Here is a 13,814-nt window from a genome sequence, read left to right on the forward strand (position 1 = left end):
AGGAACAGAACAAACAAACAATGCGCTCATCCACAACATTGATAAGTATAATAATTATTGTATCTCTCAAATATGAACATTGACAAGTGTGAAATGCCTGCACCAAGACAGAAGTTAATTTGTGTGTCGACCCACATTGTTAACTTATGGTATAATGGCGCAGGGAGGAGTGATGAATATGTGTGTGCGTTAAAGAACCAAATGCTGCCCGCGGCCAGTGACGGACTTCTACGTCACACGTGCCCAGAGTGAACTGCCGCCTACTCTGTCCCAGATGCTAATATATATATAGTATTATTAGTATTGGATAGAAAACACTGAAGTTTCTAAAACTGTTTGAATGATGTCTGAGTAAAACAGAACTCATATGGCAGGTGAAAACTTGAGAAAAATCTTCCACCAGGAAGTGGAACATCTGAGGTTTCTAGTTTTTCAAAGCTTGGCGAATACGAATACAGTGTCTATGGAGTCAAGTTGCACTTCCTACGGCTTCCACTAGATGCCAATCGTCTTTAGAAACTGGTTTGAGGAGTCTACTATAAAGGAGGGTCTCATGAGACCTGTTTGAGTCAGTGGTCTGGCAGAGTGTCTCAGGCTTGTGACGCGCGCTCCCGACAGAGTTAGCTCTCGTTCCAGTGCTTTTCTTCAGACATAGGAATTCTCCGGTTGGAAGCTTATTGATGTTTTATGTTAAAAACATCCTAAAGATTGATTCCATACATCATTTGACTTGTTTCTACGGACTGTAACGTAACTTTGAGTTATTGTCTGGAGGAAATGCTCGCGTCTCAGGAAGATGGATTACTGGGCTAAACACGCTAACAACAAGTGGCTATTTGGACATAAATGAACTTTATGAAACAAATCAGTCATTTATTGTCGAACTGGGATTCCTGGGAGTGCCTTCTGATGAAGATCAACAAAGGTAAGTGAATATTTATGGTGTTATTTCTAACTTCTGTTGACTCCAAAATGGCGGAGATTTCTCTGGATGTAATGGGCTCTGAGCACCGTTCTCAGATTATGCTTTTTCCGTAAAGTTTTTTTTTTTTTTTTTTTAATCTGACACAGCGGTTGCATTAAGGAGAAGTCTATCTTTAATTCTGCAAATAACACTTGCATCTTTTATCAATGTTTATTATGAGCATTTCTGAAAAATCACCAGATGTTTTGAAATCTAAACATTACTGCAGGTAACACACCAATGTAAACTGAGATTTTTGGATATAAATATGCACATTATCAAACAAAACATACATGTATTGTGTAACATGAAGTCCTATGAGTGCCATCTGATGAAGATCAAAGGTTAGTGATTAATCTCTATTTCTGCTTTTTGTGACTCCTCTCTTTGGCTGGAAAATGGCTGTGGTTTTTTTGACTTGGCTCAAACCTATCATAATCATATGGTGTGCTTTTGCTGTAAAGCCTTTTTGAAATCAGACACGATGGGTAGATTAACAAGATGTTTATCTTTCATTTGCTGTACTGTGTGACAGTTACATATTTCTAAAAAAATATTATTCAATTTTTCGTGCTGACTTTTCAGCGGAATGTGGTCGAGGGGTTCCGCTAGCGGAATGTGGTCGAGGGGTTCCGCTAGCGGAATGTGGTCGAGGGGTTCCGCTAGCGGAATGTGGTCGAGGGGTTCCGCTAGCGGAATGTGGTCGAGGGGTTCCGCTAGCGGAATGTGGTCGAGGGTTTCCGCTAGCGGAATGTGGTCGAGGGTTTCCGCTAGCGGAATGTGGTCGAGGGTTTCCGCTAGCGGAATGTGGTCGAGGGTTTCCGCTAGCGGAATGTGGTCGAGGGTTTCCGCTAGCGGAATGTGGTCGAGGGTTTCCGCTAGCGGAATGTGGTCGAGGGGTTCCGCTAGCGGAATGTGGTCGAGGGGTTCCGCTAGCGGAATGTGGTCGAGGGGTTCCGCTAGCGGAACGCGGTCGAGGGGTTCCGCTAGCGGAACGCCTGCGCTAGGACAGTTAACTGACTTGCCTCGTTAAATAAAAGGTAAAAGAAAAAATGAATTTGGGAAGAAAAAATATTTTTTTAAATAAAGCATATTGGATGGAAAATTCTGAAATATGCACCAAATTATTTTTGTATCTTAGAAATGCTCCCAAAATAATTTGACAGAAACTTGTTACAAATGACAGAGTCATCGATGATTCAACAGCTTATATTTTAAAAAGAGGAAACGCATTAAGTTCTCTGTTCAGCCTCATCCATTTCCCATAACTCAAGTTACCTGTAAGGATTCCCTTACTAATAATAGTGTTAAATGAACAGCTGTACAAAAAGACTGTTGCAAAATGAATTAACAAAAAGGTATTATTCATCCTAAATCAGACATGGTTTTACATGGACGATATCTTGAGATCATACAAGACAATAGAACACTTTTTAAAAGGTGGGCGGAACGGATGGACAGACCGATGTATGGAAGAGGAGATAACAGAGAGAGAGAAAGGAAAGAGAGAAAAGTCAAAGATGGAGTCCTGTGTGCTCAGAGTTTGTGTGTTTCTCAGAGTGTGTGTGTGTACACACCCACCTGCTTTCCTAGCAAGCCTGTCTCAGTGAGTTAAGTATATATAAAAAGAGAGAGAGACAGAGCGAGAGAGCGAGAGAGCGAGAGAGCGAGAGAGAGAGAGAGAGAGAGAGAGAGAGAGAGAGAGAGAGAGAGAGAGAGAGAGCGAGAGAGCGAGAGAGCGAGAGAGAGAGAGAGAGAGAGAGCGAGCGAGAGAGAGCGAGCGAGAGCGAGAGAGAGCGAGAGCGAGAGAGAGCGAGAGAGAGCGAGAGAGAGAGCGAGAGAGAGCGAGAGAGAGCGATTTCACACCATGCCATAGCTTGTCATGTTGAGACTGGCCTACTAATATTGCTTTCAGTTATTATTATCATTAATATTTGGCTGTTGTTAATGTTAATTCCATTTCCAGCACCACCGTATTATCAATGTAAGTAATTTAACAATGCATTTCAAAACGGGCTTGTTTCGGACCTACGCTTGTCGTCCGCATTCCCACCTTTGGGACAACAACGACTGTCATTGTTTGGGGCCGAGACGTGAGCGTCTCATCTTTTTATACAGATCTCTGATTACACTTGAGCTAGCCTATAAATAATGACATTGTGTAGCCTAGTCTGGCTAGTTCTCGGTAATTAACTATTTAGCAGTATTAAAATGTCACCTCGCTCTCTCTCTCTCTCTCAGGGGACCGATGCATTCTGACACAGAGCATATAACCTATGCCAATATTCACGGACAAGATGAACGCAAATTACGCAAGAGTCCAAAAAAATGTATCGTCTGATCATTCTGGATCCAATTTTAACATGTTGCACATCAAAACATCCATAATGGATTTCCTGACCATGGTAGAGGAAATAGCTCCCGTCTCACTTAGTCAGCCTAGGGTCATAACGGGAAGTAGGCCTAACTACCGGTGTCTATAAAACGCCCAGTTCTAGACAGAGACTACATGTTCTGTCGGATTCTCTGAGTGGTAATAGTTAAAATGTGATTAAGGTTTCTTACATCGCACACACAAAAAAACATTTTCAAATCACATTGGGACAAGTGACTTGAGCTTTTAGACAACAGAAAAGATCAGTCCCACCTGCCCGAGGGACCAGTGACAACAGAAAAGATCAGTCCCACCTGCCCGAGGGACCAGTGACAACAGAAAAGATCAGTCCCACTTGCCCGAGGGACCAGTGACAACAGAAAAGATCAGTCCCACCTGCCCGAGGGACCAGTGACAACAGAAAAGATCAGTCCCACCTGCCCGAGGGACCAGTGACAACAGAAAAGATCAGTCCCACCTGCCCGAGGGACCAGTGACAACAGAAAAGATCAGTCCCACCTGCCCGAGGGACCAGTGACAACAGAAAAGATCAGTCCCACCTGCCCGAGGGACCAGTGACAACAGAAAAGATCAGTCCCGCCTACCCGACGGACCAGTGGCAACAGAAAAGATCAGTCCCACCTGCCCGAGGGACCAGTGACAACAGAAAAGATCAGTCCCACCTGCCCGACAGACCAGTGACAACAGAAAAGAAGAAGCAAATGTTGAGCCTTTTAATTGAAGTCATTTCACTTGTCATGTCAATAACGTGAACAGAGAGAGGCTAAGATCACTGCCCCCAAAGTGTGGCTGGGGTTAGGCTCAACAAAGCCGGGTTGGGGTTAGGCTCTACAAAGCGTGGCTGGGGTTAGGCTCTACAAAGCGTGGCTGGGGTTAGGCTCTACAAAGCGTGGCTGGGGTTAGGCTCTACAAAGCATGGCTGGGGTTAGGCTCTACAAAGCGTGGCTGGGGTTAGGCTCTACAAAGCGTGGCTGGGGTTAGGCTCTACAAAGCGTGGCTGGGGTTAGGCTCTACAAAGCGTGGCTGGGGTTAGGCTCTACAAAGCGTGGCTGGGGTTAGGCTCTACAAAGCGTGGCTGGGGTTAGGCTCTACAAAGCGTGGCTGGGGTTAGGCTCTACAAAGCGTGGCTGGGGTTAGGCTCTACAAAGCGTGGCTGGGGTTAGGCTCTACAAAGCGTGGCTGGGGTTAGGCTCAACCCAGACCAGTATGTGTCCAGACAATGAGCTCAGTGTTCAGACTTTGTATACTAAAGCCTCCCGACTCCCCACACACACAGGGGGAAAGAAAAAAAGAGAGCGAGGCGGGAAGAGAAAGAGACTGAGGGTTGCAGAGACAGAGACAGAAGGCATTCCCTCTCCAATATGCCCCCCTAGAAACAACTGACTAAAACAACCAACAAAGAATGGGTCACAACTCCTGCAGCTCTGTCACAAATTGGTTCTGAACATAGGAGTCCCCTCGAAGCCTACCGTTGACTGTGTTAGGTACACCCTATAGCTCATCTCTTGGCAGTAGTACTGTAGACTACTTCATCACTGACCTCAACCCAGAGTCTCTCAGAGCGTTCACAGTCAGTCCACTGACATCCCTATCAGATCACATGCAAAATCACGGTGTACCTGAACAGAGCAATACTCTATTTTTTGTATATATTTTTTTTTTTTTACACCTAGGCAAGTCTTTTAAGAACAAATTCTTATTTTCAATGACGGCCTATTTTCAATGACTAGTGGGTTAACTGGTCTAGGAACAGTGGGTTAACTGCCTGTTCAGGGGGCAGAACGACAGATTTGTACCTTGTCAGCTCGGGGGTTTGAACTTCCAACCTTCCGGTTACTAGTCCAACACTAACCACTAGGCTACCCTGCCGCCTCTCATGAGGCATCAAAGACAAAAGGAAATGCACAATATTAGGCAGAAGGAAAGTAGTGTAGAAACCGACCAAAAAACAATCAGGCAACAATAAATAAAATCCCTTTAAGACAACTTCCTGGACAAACTAATAGTGACGGAGGAAACTTGGCAGTAGAGAGCCTCAACAGTATATTTGACCTTTCAACTTCCTTATCAAATCTAACAATTTCAAGCATATACAACCTAAGAAAATTAAAACAACAATGACACATGATTTGATGAAGAATGAAAAAATCTACAAAAGAAATTGAGAAACCTGTTCAACCGAAAAAACATAGAGACCCAGAAAACCTGAGTCTACGCCTTCACCATGGTGAATATTTCTCTATACCATTTTGTATTTCATATACCTTTGACTATTGGATGTTCTTATAGGCACTATAGGATTGCCAGCCTAATCCCGGGAGGCTTGAAGTCATAAACAGCGCTGTGCTTCAAGCATTGCTAAGAGCTGCTGGCAAGCGCAGGAATGTGCTGTTTGAATGAATGCTTACGAGCCTGCTGGTGCCTACCGCCGCTCAGTCAGACTGCGCTATCAAGTATCAAATCATAGATTTAATTATAATAAAAACACAGAAATACAAGCCTTAGGTCATTCATATGGTCAAACCCAGAAACTATAATATCGAAAACAAAACGTTTATTCTTTCAGTGAAAAACGGAACCATTTGACTGAATCGTGAATTCCTGAAACACAGGACTACCTTGTTCCACCGGCGTCCGTCTCTAGTGCTGATTGGCTGACAGCAGTGGTATATCAGACCGTATACCACGGCTATGACAAAACATTTATTTTGACTCTTCTAATTATGTTGCTGATCAGCTTTATAAAAGCAATAAGGCACCTCGGGGGTTTGTGGTATATGGCCAATATACCACGGCTAATGGATGTACCCAGGCACTCCGTATTGCATAAGAACAACCCTTAGCCGTGGTATAATGGCCATATAGCGCACCCCCCCCCCCCCCCCCCCCCCTCATGCCTTATTGCTTAATTATACAACATCACGCACACACATGAGAACACACAAACACAGACAGCAAAGCAGTCTGATAGGGAGAAAGGCTGTTTAATAATCAGTGAATAATATCGGCTCCATTTTCAATGAACTCGAGAGGGGAGAGAGACTGGGTCCCGTGGGAGAGCCAGGGGAGAGAGGCTGGGTCCCGTGGGAGAGCCAGGGGAGAGAGACTGGGTCCCGTGGGAGAGCCAGGGGAGAGAGACTGGGTCCCGTGGGAGAGCCAGGGGAGAGAGACTGGGTCCCGTGGGAGAGCCAGGGGAGAGAGACTGGGTCCCGTGGGAGAGCCAGGGGAGAGAGACTGGGTCCCGTGGGAGAGCCAGGGGAGAGAGACTGGGTCCCGTGGGAGAGCCAAGGGAGAGAGACTGGGTCCCGTGGGAGAGCCAAGGGAGAGAGACTGGGTCCCGTGGGAGAGCCAGGGGAGAGAGACTGGGTCCCGTGGGAGAGCCAGGGGAGAGATACTGGGTCCCGTGGGAGAGCCAGGAGAGAGAGACTGGGTCCTGTGGGAGAGCCAGGGGAGAGAGAGACTGGGTCCTGTGGGAGAGCCAGGGGAGAGAGAGACTGGGTCCTGTGGGAGAGCCAGGGGAGAGAGACTGGGTCCTGTGGGAGAGCCAAGGGAGAGAGACTGGGTCCTGTGGGAGACAACGGGAGTGGCAGACTGTGGGAACCAATTCTCCCCTTGGAACAATAAAAACTCCCATCTAGTCACACACACACACACAACCATTCACCCCCCCCCCCCCCCCCCCCCATTCACACACACACACAACCATTCACCCACCGGCAGCTAGGCCTAGATAGAGGACAGATCCAGGCTTCTCTACTTAGACTGTCTCTCTCTCTCTCTCTCTCTCTTTCACAGACAGACCCTGTCTCTCACATGACCGCAACTAGGTCAGTGTGTTTCTGCTGTACGAGGTAGTCTATTCTCTCTACCACACACACAGAGAGGGCCAGTCACTGGGCCAGCTGCAGCCTGTTTCCTGCCACTGGGCCAGCCTGTTTCCTGCCACTGGGCCAGTTGCAGCGTGTTTCCTGTCACTGGGCCAGCGTGTTTCCTGTCACTGGGGCAGCCTGTTTCCTGCCACTGGGGTAGCCTGTTTCCTGCCACTGGGGTAGCCTGTTTCCTGCCACTGGGGTAGCCTGTTTCCTGCCACTGGGGCAGCCTGTTTCCTGCCACTGGGCCAGCCTGTTTCCTGCCACTGGGCCAGTTGCAGCGTGTTTCCTGTCACTGGGCCAGCGTGTTTCCTGTCACTGGGCCAGCGTGTTTCCTGCCACTGGGGTAGCCTGTTTCCTGCCACTGGGGTAGCCTGTTTCCTGCCACTGGGGTAGCCTGTTTCCTGCCACTGGGGTAGCCTGTTTCCTGCCACTGGGGTAGCCTGTTTCCTGCCACTGGGGTAGCCTGTTTCCTGCCACTGGGGTAGCCTGTTTCCTGCCACTGGGGTAGCCTGTTTCCTGCCACTGGGGTAGCCTGTTTCCTGCCACTGGGCCAGTTGCAGCCTGTTTCCTGTCGGGTGTGATAGTAGACCCAGTAGATTACAGTAACCCAGTTATTACAGTAACCTAGTTATTACAGTAACCCAGTTAGCTGTACCAGGTGACCTCAGCTGCTGGAACACTGACAACTCCCTACGGACCAACACATTCTCAAGGACACAAGGAGCGTGTGTGTGTGAAGGGGGGGGGAGAAGAGAGAGAGAGACAGAGACACAGAGACACAGAGACACAGAGACACAGAGAGAGAGAGGGCAACCAGTGAAGAACAAACACCATTGTAAATACAACCCATATTTATGCTTATTTATTTTATATTGTGTCCTTTAACCATTTGTACATTGTTAAAACACTGTATATATATATATATATATATATAATATGACATTTGTAATGTCTTTACTGTTTTGAAACCTCTGTATGTGTAATGTTTACTGTTCATTTTTGTTGTTTTTCACTTTATATATTCACTTTGTTTATTATCTACCTCACTTGCATTGGCAATGTTAACACATGTTTCCCATGCCAATAAAGCCCTTGAATTGAATTGAATTGAATTGAGAGAGAGAGAGCGAGAGCGAGTGTGTGTGTGTGTGTGTGTGTGTGCGAGAGAGTGTAGGGGGGAGAGAGTGACAGAGATTGATCAGAATCAAAATGAGAAACTCCCAGGGAATCCACATCTCTGGATTCCACATCATCTGTGTACCTTCTCATACAAAACACAAACTGTTGTGTGTGTGTGTGTGTGTGTGTGTGTGTGTGTGTGTGTGAGAGAGAGACACTGTGTGACAACAAAACTCCCACGCACCCTGCACCGCTTTCACATACACACCGCCCCCGAACCCGCCCACCTAGAGTTCTCAGGCTCTGTTGCCGTGGTAACCGGGGGTCACACAGAAGGTGGCTGGTGAGAGTCTGGGTCACACACGGACAGAGGGGGGGGGGGGGCCACAACGCTACATCTCAATCACAGGGAGAATGCACCCAGAATGAGAGAGAGAGAGAGGGTAGTGGTGCTTCAAGAGGGTAGCCAGAAGATGGATTGTTCAGAGTGACATTCATTCGTTTCATTATAGAATGGATGTTTCGGTGGTTGTCGTTCTTCACGTTCAATGATACTGAATTCCTAGTTGCAGACTAGTAATTAATATCAAAGACTTGTTCTTATTCTGTCGGTATCGATAGTCTAAGAGTTTAACCACGTGGTATGGTTTTAAAAGATTTAGCAATGGTCTGCAACCTTTGTCCCCTCGTAATGGAGGGGACAAAGGGTGATCATTTCTCAAAGTTGGGTTTTATTCGGAATGGTAGAAAAGGGCCTGTCCCAGGATGCCTGACCCTAAGTGGGCTCCGGGGTAGTCCTCTGATTTAGTTCAACTCAAAAGGGAATTGGAGTTTCCTTCATTAAACAGTCCAAATTCACATTGTAAAATTGTGTAAACAGTATCATCCTCACGCATTAATCTTATACAACAATTAGATGTAAACCTCATACCTGAGGCTATTATATAAACAGCATTATGGTAAAGTGGCCACACCGTCTCCCGTGAGCTTCCCCCAAGTTGTAACAAACGGTCCAGTTCGTAGCTGGATTCTTCACCGATCTTTTATACCTTCTCCGGAACATGAACGTTGTTTGGACCTCGAGTTCTGTGAGGTGGAAGAAATTCCTTTGTTCTCCATGAAAATGTACTCTGCCTCTTATACTGTGTGGCCATGAGGCAGGGTCTTCTCCTCAGGAATTTACGACCTCTCTCTGACCACAGCAGCCTGTGTGTAGGAGGCAAGGAGAGGGGGATGGGGCTTGCAGTACCCAAAGAGGGCAACGTCATGACACCTCTTTTGTCCCACCTCCCACACATGCGGTGACCTCACCCAGCATAACTAGTGTGTCCAGAGATGCAACCTCTCTTATCGTCACTCGATGCCTAGGTTTACCTCCACTGTACCCGCACCCTACCCGTCTGAACATTATGCCCTGAATCTATCCTACCACGCCCAGAAATCTGCTCCTTTTATTCTCTGTCCCCAATGCACTAGACGAACAGTTTTGATAGCCTTTAGCCGTACCCTCATCCTACACCTCCTCATTTGTTCCTCTGGCGATGTAGAGGTTAACCCAGGCCCTGCGTGTCCCCAGGCGCTCTCATTTGTTGACTTCTGCAACCGTAAGAGCCTTGGGTTCATGCATGTTATTAACATCAGAATCTTTCTTCCTAAGTTTGTTTCACTCACTGCTTTAGCACACTCCGCCAACCCTGATGTCCTTGCCGTGTCTGAATCCTGGCTTAGGAAGGCCACCAAAAATTCTGAGATTTCCATCCCCAACTATAACATTTTCCATCAAGATAGAACTGCCAAAGGGGGAGGAGTTGCAATCTACCACAGAGATAAGTATGACAGAACTCTACAAGCTTCTAATTTTAAAAATTACTCTCCAGAAATAAATCTCTCACTGTTGCCGCCTGCTACCGACCCGCCTCAGCTCCCAGCTGTGCCCTGGACACCATTTGTGAACTGATCGCCCCCCGTCTAGCTTCAGAGTTTGTTCTGTTAGGTTACCTAAACTGGGATACGCTTAACACCCCAGCGGTCCTACAATCTAAACTAGATGCCCTCAATCTCACACAAATGATCAAGGAACCCACCAGGTACAACCCTAAATCCATAAACATGGGCACCCTCAGATATTTTCCTGCTGTTTTCAATCAGGATCTCAGCGATCACTGCCCCATTGCCTGCATCCGCTGTCAAACGACCACCCCTCATCACTGGCAAGCGCTCCTTAAAACACTTCTGCGAGCAGGCCTTTCTAATCGACCTGGCCCGGGTATCCTGGAAGGATATCAACCTCATCCCATCAGTAGAGGATACCTGGTCGTTCTTTAACTCCTTATGGTATAGAGGACGCTTGCGTCCCACTTGGGATTTTTTGGGGGGGGGGGAAATGCAGCACAGCAAATTCAAATAATGATATAAAAATCAAACATTCATTAAATCACACATGTAAGACACTCAATTAAAGCTACACTCGTTGTGAATCCAGCCAACAGGTCAGATTTCTAAAAGCTTTTCGGCAAAAGCATAAGAAGCAAAACATTTCAAAAGTTGCCTATAAACTTTGCCAAAATATTTCAAACTACTTTTGTAATACAACTTTAAGTATTTTAAAATGTTAATAATCGATCAAATTGTAAACAGGGCTATCTGTGTTCAATACAGCAAGTAAACAAACCATGCTCCTTTTTACATCTTGCGCAACTCAATAGTGTAACGTTGTTCCAGGATGTGCTTCTTCTTCGTTGCACAAATGAATAACCTCAACCAAATTCCAAAGACTGGTGACATCCAGTGGAAGCGGTAGGAACTGAAAACATGAAATATCCCTGGGCAAAGACAAGTCAGGGAACAGTCAGAGGCAAAAAATATTAATAATTCTCAACAGTTAGTCCTCTGGGTTTTGCCTGCTACATAAGTTCTGTTGTACTCACAGACTTGATTCAAACAGTTTTAGAAACTTCAGTGTTTTTCTATCCAAATATACTAATAATATGCATATCTTATATTCCTGGCATGAGTAGCAGGAAGTTGAAATTGGGCACGCTATTTATCCAAAAGTGAAAATGCTGCCCCCTATACCTTAATTTAAAATGTATTTCCTCACCATCTTAAATAAAGATGCCCCTTTCAAAAAATTTTAGAACAAGGAATAGATATAGCCCTTGGTTCACTACCGACCTGACTGCCCTTGACCAGCACAAAAACATCCTGTGGCGGACTGCACTAGCGTCGAATAGTCCCCACGATATGCAACTGTTCAGGGAAGTCAGGAACCAATACACGCAGTCAGTTAGGAAAGCAAAGGCTAGCTTTTTCAAACAGAAATTTGCATCCTGTAGCTTTAACTCCAAAAAGTTTGACACTGTAAAGTCCATGGAGAATAAGAGCCCCTCCCAGCTGCCCACTGCACTGAGGCTAGGAAACACTGCCACCACCGATAAATCCACGATAATCAAGAATTTCAATAAGCATTTCTCTACGGCTGGTCATGCTTTCCTCCTGGCTACCCCAACCCCGGCCAACAGCTTCTACTTCAACCAAATCCAGATAGCAGATGTTCTGAAAGAGCTGCAAAACCTGGTCCCGTACAAATCAGTTGGGCTAGACAAACTGGACCCTCTCTTTCTAAAATTGTCCACCTCCATTGTTGCAACCCCTATTACCAGTCTGTTCAACCTCTTTCGTATCGTCCAAGATCCCTAAAGAGTTGAAAGCTGACGTGGTCATCCCCCTCTTCAAAAGGGGGAGACACTAGACCCAAACTGTTACAGACCTATATCCATTCTTCCCTGCCTTTCTAAAGTCTTCGAAAGCCAAGTTATCAAACAGATCACTGACCAATTCGAATCCCACCGTATATTCTCAACTGTGCGATCCGGTTCACGAGCTGGTCACAGGGTCACCTCAGCTACCCTCAAAGGTACTAAACGATATCATAACCACCATTGATAAGACAGTACTGTGCAGCCGTCTTCATCGACCTGTCCAAGGCTTTTGACTCTGTCAATCACTGCATTCTTATCAGCAGACTCAACAGTCTTGGTTTCTCAAATGACTGCCTCGCCTGGTTCACCAACTACTTTTCAGATAGAGTTCAGTGTGTCAAATCAGAGGGCATGTTGTCCGGTCCTCTGGCAGTCTCTATGGGGGTACCACGGGGTTCAATTCTCGGGCTGAGGCTTTTCTCAGTATATGTCAACGATGTTGTTCTTGCTGCGGGTGATTCCCTAATCCACCTCTACGCAGACAACACCATTCTGTATACATCTGGCCCATCTTTGGACACTGTCTTAAACCTCCAAACGAGCTTCAATGCCATACAACACTCCTTCCGTGGCCTCCAACTGCTCTTAAAACGCTGGAAAAACTAAATTCATGCTTTTCAACTGATCGCTGCCCGCACACACCCGCCTAGCATCACTACTCTGGACAGTTCTGTCTTAGAATATGTGGAGAACTACAAATACCTAGGTGTCTGGCTAGACTGTAAACTCTTCTCCCAGACTCATATTAAACATTTCCAATCCAAAATTAAATCTACAATTGGCTTCCTATTTCACAACAAAGCCTCCTTCACTCACGCTGCCAAAAACACCCTCATAAAACTGACTATCCTGTCGATCCTTGACTTCAGCGATGTCATCGACAAAATAGCCTCTAACGCTCTACTCAGCAAATTGGATGCAGTTTATCACAGTGCCATCCGTTTTGTCACTAAAGCACCTTATACCACCCACCACTGCGACCTGTATGCTCTAGTCGGCTGGCCCTCGCTACATATTCGTCGCCAGACCCGCTGGCTCCAGGTCATCTATAAGTCCATGCTAGGTAAAGCTCTGCCTTATCTCCAGCAGGTGTATCTCATCATCCCCAAAGCCAACACATACTTTGGCCGCCTTTCTTTCCAGTTCTCTGCTGCCAATGACTGGATCAAATTGCAAAAAATATATATATATGTTTTGACCTAAAAATAATTAAATACAAAATAAAAATTGCTTAAATTGGAGACATATCTCTAACTTTAAGCATCAGCTATCTGAGCATCTTACCGATCGCTGCAGCTGTACACAGCCCATCTGTAAATAGCCCATCCAATCTACCTACCTCATCCCCATATTGTTTTTAATTTACTTTTTTGCACACCAGTATTTCTACTTGCACATCATCATCTGCACATCTATCACTCCAGTGTTAATCTGTTAAATTGTAATTACTTTGCTACTATGGCTTATTTATTGCAATACCTCCTCACTCCATTTGAACACACTGTATATAAACTTTTCTATTGTGTTATTGACTGTACGTTTGTTAATCCCATGTGTAACTCTGTTGTTTTTGTCGCACTGCTTTGCTTTATCTTGTCCAGGTCGCAGTTGTAAATGAGAACTGGTTCTCAACTGGCCTCAGCTGGTTAAATAAAGGAGAAATAAACATGTATAAAAATACCTTTGCTAACAGTCAAGTTAAA

The 13,814-nt window shown here is 45.8% G+C and overlaps 1 protein-coding gene across 1 annotated transcript in view; it reads right to left on the reverse strand.

The window, feature by feature from the left end:
- Positions 1-13,814, reverse strand: part of trit1 (tRNA isopentenyltransferase 1) — a 60,179-nt gene that overhangs the window by 45,257 nt on the left and 1,108 nt on the right. The window lies entirely within an intron of this gene.

This window comes from Oncorhynchus mykiss, chromosome 18, assembly GCF_057628025.1.
Source record: "Oncorhynchus mykiss isolate SJ-2025 chromosome 18, ASM5762802v1, whole genome shotgun sequence".
NCBI classification, from domain to species: domain Eukaryota; kingdom Metazoa; phylum Chordata; class Actinopteri; order Salmoniformes; family Salmonidae; genus Oncorhynchus; species Oncorhynchus mykiss.